This window comes from Lygodium microphyllum, chromosome 23, assembly GCF_053477565.2.
Source record: "Lygodium microphyllum isolate KBCC chromosome 23, Lygodium_microphyllum_v1.1.10, whole genome shotgun sequence".
Lineage (NCBI taxonomy): Eukaryota > Viridiplantae > Streptophyta > Polypodiopsida > Schizaeales > Lygodiaceae > Lygodium > Lygodium microphyllum.
Genome location: NC_141157.1, coordinates 101,677,025 through 101,688,831, shown reverse-complemented (window position 1 = coordinate 101,688,831; position 11,807 = coordinate 101,677,025). Strand labels below are relative to the sequence as shown.

At 41.0% G+C, this 11,807-nt stretch overlaps 1 pseudogene; it reads right to left on the bottom strand.

Annotated features, from left to right (window-relative positions):
• Positions 1-1,660: 1,660 nt before the first annotated feature.
• Positions 1,661-11,334, bottom strand: LOC148016541 (calmodulin-binding receptor-like cytoplasmic kinase 2 pseudogene; annotated as a pseudogene).
• Positions 11,335-11,807: the final 473 nt, after the last annotated feature.

Below are 11,807 nucleotides of genomic sequence, written 5' to 3'. Positions count from 1 at the left end.
CACTCCTAGATCACTTGGGATCAGTGGAGCTCTGGACACCCCTTGCCCATCTAGGGCATTGGAAGATCCTATTCTAGATAAAGGATGGAAATTATGGTACCATGTGATTTGGACCAAGTACTTTTGTTGGACAGAAGGGATAATTACACGAACGAACCCTATTCCATAAAAGGCTTAGTTAAGAAAGCTTATTTTAAATGTCGCACATAAATATGATATGACCTAATTAGAAAACTAAAGCTATCAAGGGAAGTGGATGGGTGGAACCCCTGACAGATCTGTCCTACGATAGGGTGGTCCCAGAGAACTAGGAGGCTTCTCACAAGATTTTACCATCATTTGACGTTTAGGTATTGTTAGGTTAGAACCCAATTTCATGTTGTTTTAGGGGACCGGAATGGGATTATGCCCTACGGGCAGAGAGGTTGAGTGGCACATCCCTCTTGTTTCCCATTCTCCTTGAACCAAGTGTGTCATGGGCCTTCTTCGGCTTGGGTATCTCTATGTAATTTAGGATGTCCAAAACTTGACGCTGGAATGCTGTTAGGAGACCTTGGCCACTAGGAGCCCAGATTTCAAGTCGATCCTAGTGGGTTCAGCCACGAATGTTCTGTTGTGAGGCAAACTCCAGAAACCCTAGGTGACAAACCCTGAAACACTCCATGGGAGTGCCGAGCAGCAATGCTTAAATTCGTTTCTCGATGGACCGCTAAAACGTGCTTGGACATGTTACACACTCTTTGAACGCAAAGTTATGGCCCTTACATTGTTGAGAATTTCTTAACTTATAAGGAGTGCTTCAACGAAGCTAACTCTACTAGGTAATTCTTCAATAGAGGCATTGGCTCTTCAAATAATCTCTCTCCCTTTGTTGAGTACTATCAATATTACATGATTGATGGGACTCGATTGACAACTCCATTATTGCAATGTACAAACCTTACCCAAGCAGGACTTATCCACGGGGCTTGACTTGCCACAAACATTACATTTAGTGTGCATGTACTTGTGGGATGAGTTGGCCACCACCCTAGTTGCAACTAAACCTAAATGAGCCATCATTCTGGTGGCATGTCACTAATAGAATTTGTAGCAATTTAAGAAATTTCACATTTGCAACAATTTGCCTATACTAGTTTATGATCATATGAATATAGTGCTTTGTCACATCCTTAACTTCCTCTACAATATTACACACCAAAGATTCATAACTTGTTATCTCAACCATTGTATGTGGTTTTTCCACTTGTAAAGGGTTAACCAACTAAATGAGTACTTAACTATACTAGGTGCTTGACCGACTCTCACTAAAGTAGGGCTAGTTAAGAAAGATGCATGCAATTCTAGAGGTCATAGATTAGAGGCCTCAAGTCCATTAGAAATTGTACTAGTGGGCATTCCTTGTAATGGATTATATTCTATGAGTACTATATTGGGCATGGCCCTTAAAATGTGAAACAATTGTCTTAATATGGCATAAGTGTTGAGATTCAAGCTCGTAGTCTTTGTTCAATTAGTTCTACCTTAGTTGAATAAGGTTAAGTCCCACTGACTTAACCATGGTTAGATCTAGGTCATTTTGATCTTTAGTGTGTATTGTACACAGTTGACTTTTGAGACTGTGTTGATGGAATGGAATGAACTGAAGGAAGCATGTCTACTACCCTGGTGCATGTGCCTTTGTCTCCGTCTCTTTCTCTCTGAACTGTAATATGGTATCAGAGCTTTGAAAAAGTTCCAGAAGAGGCTTTTGTGAAGATGATGATGATGATGATGAATAAGAAGAGTCCACCATCAAGCTGGCAGATGGACTCTTCTTGAGTTTTGGGTCTAGCGTCTACAGAGCCTTGCTATCGTGGAACATGTCAAATGCCCATTTCGCAGTTATTCTCTCACTTTGCTCACGTTTCTGCTCAATGGGATGCCTACTTGTAAGCATTTCAACAAGTAGTATCCCAAAGGAGTAGACATCACTCTTCTATGTGAGCTGGTAAGTTCTAAGATACTCCATATCCAGGTAACCAACAGTCCTCTTCACTTGTGTAGAGACATGGTTGGAATCAAGCTCCCAAGGCCCAAGATGAGAGAATCCGAAATCAGCAACTTTAGCTCGATAGTTGTTGGTTAACAGGATGTTACTGGACTTTATGTCACGGTGGATGATAACTCTATCAGCATATAGATGCAAGTTTCCACTGGGAACATATTCAACCATGAGGATCCTTTCGGATCCTTCTGCAGCATACCCTATGAACTTGACCAGGTTCAAGTGCTCCACATTTGATAGAGTGCTCAGCTCACTCCAAAACTCTGTCGATAGTTGCCTGTCATATGCAGTCTTCTTTGCCCTTTTCACTGCAACAATCCTCCCATCCTTTAACCTCCCTTTGTACACTGTCCCAAACCCTCCTTGCCCAATTTGAAGCGATGGTGAGAAGTTATCAGTAGCTTTCATAAGGTCAACCACCATGAATGTAATAGCATTATCTATTGGAGCATGGCTAGTTGCTAAACTTAATGGCTTATCTATTTTACCATCATCCCATGAATTAACTGAAACATCATGCAATGCAAATGTTGTGCTATCATTGGTTACTAGTGCTTCATGATGAGGTACCTAATCTCCATTTTAATCATACTAAGGTCAGCTTCCCATCCATATGATGTTTTGTCTATGAAAGTAGAATGGTGATCCATTTTATGTCGTTTGTAAAAATCTACCACATTATGAGGTGAGCAATATTGTATACATGTCATGCCTTTGGAGGGTGATGTAGCTCTGTCAATGTGCAATGGTCAAAGATGAGACAACTACTTCAAGCATCTAGAATCATTTGGATTTGCTACAAGCTTGGAAATTGAGTAACAATCTTTTGTAGACAATCAGACACTGAGATTGTTTTTGAAAGGCCAACTTTCATCTCAAGAACAGGTTTAGGCATACCATGTATGAGCTCAATTGGATTAGTTGTAAGAGGGGACAAGGCACAGCTGAAGCCACCCATATTGTTCAAGCTACCTGCTGGGGCTAGGCTTATTCAGTTGCATTTAGAACTGCTATTTTTTATGTCAGGGCTACAGAATGGTTGCCTTAGTGATCAATAAGAGATTATTGATCCGCATCTATGGATTAGCTTTGTCAATGGTGATCTTACTTCTTGTGCAGGTGTTCAGCAGAGGATAGGTACAGAGACTACTTCATCTTGCTTATTTGATTGCCTATCAGCATTGAAAAGGTACTTCTGGATGTAACTGGAGGCCTTTGGTGTTCTTGAATTTAAAGGTAGGCTGAAGTATAATTTCAGGTTTACAACCATGGTGTTTGTTGCTTGTAAAAACAGTCTCTGCAACAGTTTTTGATCAGCAGGGTATGCATGGTGAAATCAGCAATTTGGAGTAAAGCACTCATGGTTATGTGATAATTCTATGACAGAATATCATGGTGTCTCAGTGAGCAGTTGAAGGATTTTTTAGGGTGTATTTCCTGCATGTATTGGATCTAATGCAGTCCTATAAGCTAAAATCTGTGCAGTTTTTGGAATTGAATGTCTTTGTGGAGTTCAAAGGTGTTGATTACAGATGTTGGTAGTATGGCACTAAATGGTCACTAAAGTATATTTCCTGCTAGCATTTTGAGAATTGACCAGTTTTGCAACGCTTAAGACTTTGAAATGGCAAACACAGGAGAGAATGATACTATCACTCAGATAGTTGGTGAAAAGCTGAACTAGAATAATTTCGTTCTATGGAAATTCACGATGTCTAATTTTTTAATTGGAAGAGGCTCTTGGGACCTAGTCACAGGTCTTGAAGATGAGCCCAAGCTACCAAAGGATAGATCTCCAACACACGATCAGTTAAAGGCACACAGGACTTGGTTGGAAAAGGCCAGTAAGGTCTTGCATTGGTTGTCGTTATGTGTGTCAGGTACAAAGGCTATGCAAATTGCAAACTGTACTTCCCCAAAAGCTGCCTGGGACTTATTGATGAAAAATTATGGGCATGTCACTCATGCAAGAAAGACACAACTAAATCAAAAATTCAACCACATATCTGGGAATGGAAGGTCTATTGAAGACTATGTTAGTGAGATAAGATCCCTTGCAGAACAACTAGGCTCAATTGGAGCTGAAGTTGAAGATGTTGATTTGGTGGCTACTACCCTCCATGGACTTGGACAGGAGTATAAGCAATTAGATACTTCCATTTCATTGCATCAAGAGCAGCTTGACTTTGATGAACTTGTGGCACTTCTATTGCATGAAGAAGTGAAACTTGGACTCAATACAAGTTCCAATGGGTCTAAAAACAGCAGGGACAGTGTCTTCTACTCCAATCAAAGGGGTAGAGGTGGAAGAATATCAAACTTTAGAGGAAGAGGTACTGGAAATACATATGTAACCCATGGACAGCAAGCTACTGGATGGCAAAATAGACAGCCTCAAGCAAATAGAGGTGCCTCAAATGCTCGTGGAAGAGAGGGTTATTCACCTAGAGAAAGAGGCACTTGGCAGCAGCCTCAAATAAGTAATGGATAGCAATCAAATGCAAATAAGGATTGCCATTATTGTGGCAAATACGAACATGTAGCTAAGGATTGCTACAAGAAGCAAAATGATCAGAGAGCAAGAGGGAAGCAACATGGTAATTATGCTTCTTCTAGTGGTATGCAGGAGGATGACAAGTTGTTTGCTATGCAACATGTGAAGAAAGGGTTACCTACACAAGGCAAAGCAGATGATGTATGGTATATAGACTCAGGGGCATCTAACCACATGACTCCTCATGGAGAGTGGTTTGACACATTGGTAGAAGGTGCTCATGGATATGTTTGCACAGGGGACGATAGGTAGCATGACAATATGCATACAGGTACTGTTCCCCTGATGATGCATGGTGACAAGAAAAAGAGTTTATGATGTGTTACATGTACCCTCCATAACTAAAAACTTGCTTTCTGTGGGACGAATGGCTTAACAGAATCTACAAGTTAGATTCAATAGAGATGGATGCTATATTGAAGAGTATGGTCAAGGATGCAAACTCATTGCTAAAGGCAAAAGCAATGGCAGGATGTTTACATTGGATACGAAAATTTCAGCATTGAATGTTGCTATGTACTCACATGATAATGCTGCAATTAGGGACATTGAGATATGGCATAAAAGGATCAGTCATGTAAATGTTCAAAAGTTGAAGAATATGCAGCATAAGCAAGTTATAATTAGACTCCCTAAGTTCAAGCATGTGGAATTGGGACATGTATGTCAGTCATGTCAAGTTGGGAAGCAATCAAGGCTTCCATTTATGAGGCATGTACGCACTACTACTAGACCATTCATCTTGTACATTCTGATGTATGGGGATCCTCACAGAATACATCTCTTGGGGGATCATGTTACTATGTGTCATTTATAGATGACTATAGTAGGTACACATGGTTGTATGTGCTGAAGCACAAGAGTGATGTCGTGGATGCTTTTCAGGACTTCAAGAGACATGTGGAAAAAGAATTGGCTTGTTACATCTCATGCTTGAGATCTGATAGTGATGGAGAATATGTTTCTAAAGACTTTGATCACTTCTTGGCAGCTCATGGGATTAAAAGGCAAATGAAATGCAGGTACACACCACAACAAAATGGTGTGGTAGAAAGGAAAAACAGGGTGATCATGGAATCGGCTAGAACCATGTTAAATGAGAAAAGCCTACCAAATGCATATTGGACAGAGGCTATAATGAATGTAGTGTATGTCATGAATCATACACCAACAGCAGGTATACATGAGGTGACTCCTTATGAGAGGCTTTATGGGATAAAGCCGGACATTAGCCATCTTAAGGTTTTTGGATGCTTGGCATATGTACATGTTCCAGATGAAAAGAGGAAGAAGCTTGATCCAAAGGCAGAAAAGGCTATCTTTATTGGGTATGCACAAGATAGGAAAGCATGAAAATGCTACAACCCTTCTACTCATGAGACATTAGTCTCAAGAGATGTGGTATTTGATGAGCTGAAATCATGGCATGAGAAGAAGATCACCTTGCTGAATGATGATGATGTGTGTCAGGAGACTCATGTACATGCAGGTACAAATGAAAGTGCATAAATTTCTGGGCCTTCTAAAGATGCTACTTCATCAGTTAGTCCTTGAACAGGTAGATTGAGGACTTCAACATCTTTGTCCACCACTGACACGGGCATGTTAGTGAGGGGGAGAAATGTGGATAAAGTCAAAGGCAAACTTGATGATGTTACAAGGCCACTCACTTGTGGTTATGATTCACCTGGCACTGACAGCTTGGATAGTAAGTTTGGTATTCCACCAATTGTGACTCCTGGTGTGAGACATAGATACATACCACCTCATGACAGGGGAGAGTCTCATACTGCACCTCAATTGAGGAGATCAGAAAGAGTCAGGAAACCTGTGGATAGGCTTACATACAGTGGTTATACAGTGAGGCACTATGCATATATGGCAAAAGTCACTAGCTTAAAGGAACCCACAAAGTTTTCTAAAGCGATCTTGTATGATCATTGGTTGGCAATGGATGAGGAATATTCAGCATTGGCTAAAAATGACACTTGGGATTTGGTTGATTTGCCTGAAGGAAAAATGGCTACTGTTTGCAAATGGGTATACAAAGTGAAGTGCAAATCAAATGGCACATTGGAAAGATACAAGGCAAGACTTGTGGCAAAAGGGTATGTACAACAATATGGTCTTGATTATGAGGAAACATTCAGCCCTGTTGCATATCCAGATTTTCCTACACGTGTGTGTAGATTGAGAAAGCATTATATGGACTGAAGCAAGCACCTAGAGCTTGGAATGCTATAAGATAAGTGCATGCCTACAGAAACTTGGTTTCACTATGGGCAAGGCTGATCATAGCCTATTCACAAAGAAGACAAGGGCTGGTTATGTGATATTAGTCATCTATGTGGATGACTTGATCATTACAAGTGATGATGTCACAGGAATTGGAGAGATCAAGGAAATGTTACATGCTGAATTTCAGGTCAAAGATTTGGGTGAACTGAAATATTTCCTTGGGATTGAGATTGTCTCTACATCTCATAGTACTTGGTTGTTGCAGAAGCAATATGCACAAGACATGTTGACCAAGCATGGTATGTTGGATTGCAAAGCATTGAGCACTCCATTGGAACAAAATGTTAAGCTACTTGCAAATGTTGGACATGAGATTGAGAATGTCACTATGTATAGACAAATGGTGGGTAGCCTGATTTACCTTACCATTACTAGACCAGATCTTAGCTATTCAGTTGGAATGATTAGCCAATTCGTGCATAAGCCTATGAAGCCGCACTTGGATGCAGTGAGGAGGATCTTGAGGTATGTGAAGGCTACATCCAATTATGGTTTATTCTATGAGCATGGTAAGCCTTTGGAGCTTACAGGATATACAGATGTTGATTGGGCAGGAAGTACCTATGACAGGAGATCTACTAGTGGGTATGCATTTTCCCTTGGTAGTAGTATGGTCAGCTGGAGCAATAAGAAGCAACCTACAGTTGCACTCTCTAGTACTGAGGCAGAGTATAGAGGTGTTGCATTAGTTGCATGTGAGGCAGCATGGCTCATGAAGCTTCTTGATGATTTGGGCATGCAGGAAGTCAAGCCTGTCACACTCTATTGTGACAACATGAGTAGTGTGCTCCTAGCTAGTAATCCTGTCTATCATGCTAGGACTAAGCACATTTAGGTACACTATCACTTTATCAAAGAAAAAGTGATTGCAAGAGACATTGATTTGGTCCATGTGAGGACACACGACCAAGTTGCAGATATCTTTACCAAGTCATTGGGTAAAGATAAGTTTGTGCATTTCAGAGAACTGCTTGGAGTGAAGTACCCTACTTGAGCTTGAGGGGGAGTGTTGAGCTTGAGGAGGAGTTTGATCAAGGCATCGAAACACTTCCCTCAATTTGGCCACATTAAACCTCATAGTTATGTTAAATTATTGATGAGTTTCAATTAAAACATGTAACCCTACCGAATTTTGCCATTTAAGTTATAGAAGTAGCCACAAAAGGATGGTACCACCTCGCAACCTTGCAACTTAGGGTCAAGAAGATTAATTGATGTGCTTCCTCATTGATATTGTAGCTCAAGGCCAACTTTTCAAATGCTAATATATGTAATTCAACATTCTCTTCAACTCCACTATTAGATATTGGAAAAGGGTGTGCATAGGAAAACTATGCCTACAAGTATAATGATTGCTTATGGTGGAATAAGTTGTTGAGGCTAAGGTAAAGTCATCAATGCAGAGATTGGTAAAACACCACCCAAAGGAATAAACAATGCACCTTATGTAGGGCTAGGTGATCTTTATGGGGATTTCTTTGGTAGAAGGAGCACATTGATGCTTCATTCTTTCTTACATTTCTTTTTTACAAGTGGGCTTGGCAATCCCCTAACTTTAAGTGAAATAGGAATAGTTTCTTGGGAGTATTTACAAAAGATTTTAAAGCATCTCATAAGGCACTTCTCAAACTCTTCTCATTAAAGATATATGATAGTGCACACTGCTTGTGGATTGCTTCATTTTCAACCTCAGTACATGACTACATATGTTAGACATGACCCAAGACACAGCCTGTTGGGATTGCTTCATTTCAACCTCAATACATGACTACATATGTTAGACATGACCCAAGACACAGCCTGTTGGGACGTGAAACAAACCCATTCTCCAATGGTCATGACCATCTTAGTAATGAAAAATATCTTTTATTTGTTTATAGTTTGGTTATCCAATGGACAACTACCCAACCAACCTCCAAGCAAAGAGACACTAAGGTAGTCCAATGAAAGCTCTCAAAGGTTCAATGAAACCACTCACATGACACACTACATCCCATCATTCATAGTTCATCTAATGCCTCCGGTTAGTTCCTAGCCTAGCTCATATTAAGTGCCTCACCACAAATTGCATAATGAGTCCTTTCCACATGAAACTCCCCTCTACACCAACTCCCCTCTTTCACACTTGATTTCCAAAAGAATGTTGGCTTATGTGTGAAGTGTCATACAATTTATTTAGAGAGACTTTGGGTCACCAAGTCTAGGACCAAAAGATTTGTGTCTCTCAACCAACAACTTCCCAATAGAAAATTTACCTTAAAAAGTAGGGTTTCATATGATTGTTAATTTGTTAAGGGTTAGGTGTTGTGGTATCAAAGTGGCTGCTCCATAGCACTTGCTCATGAAATTTTTCATGAAGCCACATTGCCATTGAGCACCACACCATGACCGGCTGCTATTTGAGCCATTACCCTCATGTTGAATCCCATTCTTTGTGACATTCAATACATCTCCCACTAACATTGTACATTATTGTGCTACCATTGCCGACATCATTTGGATTCAACTTCACGACACAACTAGCAACTATTGTAGCCATTACCCTCATGTTGACTATATTCTTTGTCGCATTCAATATATTTCCCACTAGTAGTTGTATGTCATTATATTGCCATTGCCAACATCATTTGGAATTCAACTTCTTAGTTTGTTGTGCATTAGCCAATGTTGCATCGCCTAGGATTCCATTGCCTAGCCACCTATTTGGCTTCAGCTTGATGTCATTCTTTGCTTTGTTTTGTGTAGCCAACAACATTGCCTAGGTTTGCTCCTAACACCTCTATATCTACATCTCCTATTCACACCACCACCCTTCATTGCAAGCACCACCTCTACCCCTGCTGCCTTGTAAATTTTACACTAACCTTATTGCCTCCCAAGTCACCACTTGCAAGCTGCCCTTCCAATTACCTCTTTGAATCTTTCCACATTACACCAGAGCAAATTGTACCATTGTGCTAAAGTTCTCATAGTCTCTACTACTCCAAGCATGCCCAGTTCCCTACAATACATCATGCACCTATTGTTATTTGCCCAAGTTCTACCATCCTTCGTTGGCCTTGGTGTAAAGTATTGTGCGATCAATTCTTAATATATTTCATTCTCTATCAATTCGTTACATCCATTTGGCATCTTTTCTATACAAATATGCAACCGACCACCAGCACATTGTGCATATTTGGGCACCCACATATCAGGAGCCACGTCTCTCTCTCTCTCTCTCTCTCTCTCTCTCTGAGCATCCACCTGGGCCTTGGTCGTCGCACCTCTCCTCGTCGTTGAGCACTCTCCTCACCACAATATGCATCAAGTCTTGTGCGATTAATTCGTAGTATTGTTCATTCTCTATCAATTAGTCGCATCTATTTCACACCTTTTCTACAAATAAACAACTAACGACTAGCACATTCCGCATACTTGGGCACCCACATATCCCAAGTCGCGTCTCTCTCAAATATGCGACCCACTAGCACATTCTGCATATTTGGGCACCAACATATCTCGAGTCACGTCTCTCTCGTTCATCGCACCCACTTGGACCGTGGTTCCTGCACCTCTCCTCACTGCTAAGCACTCTCCTTGCCACAATGCTATGCACCAAGCATTGTGCTTCCAAGCATTCTGTACCAACTGGTCGCATCTATTTTGCACCTTTTCTGTACAAAGATACAACCAACTACCAGCACATTCCCCATATTTGAGCACCCATGGCCGTGGTTCCTGCACCTCTCCTCACTGCTGAGCACTCTCCTTGCCACAATGCTATGCACCAAGTATTGTGCGACCAAGCATTCTGTACCAACTGGTCGCATCTATCATGTCTCTCTCAAATATGCAACCAGCCACTAACTCCTCATTGCTAAGCACTCTCCTCGCCACAATGCTATGCACCAAGTGTTGTACGATTAATTTTTATCACCTGTCCTTGCCACTAAGTACTCTCCTCGCCACAATGCTATGCACCAAGTGTTGTACGATTAATTTTTATCACCTGTCCTTGCTACTGAGTACTCTCCTCACTACAATGCTATGCACCAAGTATTGTGCGATTAATTCTTATTATATTTCATTCTCTATCAATTGGTCACATCTATTTGCGCCTTTTCTATGCAAATATACAACCGACCGCCAACACATTCTTCAAATGTGGGCACCCATATATCAAGAGTCGTGTTTCTCAAATATGCAACCAACCACTAGCTCCTCACCACCACGCTGTGCAACGATAATTTTGCGATTACTTTTTATAATATTTCATTCTCTATCAATTAGTTGTCTATTTTGCACATTTTCTATTCAACCAACCAGCAACACACTTCGCATATTTGGGCACCCATGTATCAACTACACCATCTACAACACCTACTGCCATTTTGACATATGGCCTTCTGTGTTCAGCCCCCTTCACAATGTTGTCAACCACTATGTTTGCCATGAATGCCATGAGCCAACTACACCATCTACGACACCTACTGCCATTTTTGACATTGCCTTCACAATGTTCTGCCCCTTTGCCGTATTCTACCCCTCTTCACAATGTTGGCCACCACTAGGCTTTTCCACCAATGCCATTCCTTCCTCAATTCACCCTATTACCGTATCACTTGCCTCAATCTCTAACACCAGCATGCTCCTCAATCTCTAACACCCTATTTAGCATGCAGGAGCAAGTACGTGCTAAATATGCTGCAAGCTTGCTCTTGGCCTGCAAGAGCAAGTACGTGCTAAGTATGCTGCAAGCTTGCTCTTGGCCTCCTAGAGGTTCAGAAACTCCAGAAGCTACAACCAAATAAGAATATAGTATATTATAGAAGTATAGATGAAACCCTAAGCAGATGGGGTATATGGGGAGGATAGGGACACTCAGTTTATCACTTTCTGACTTGTCTTGTTCCTTCCAGTTGGACT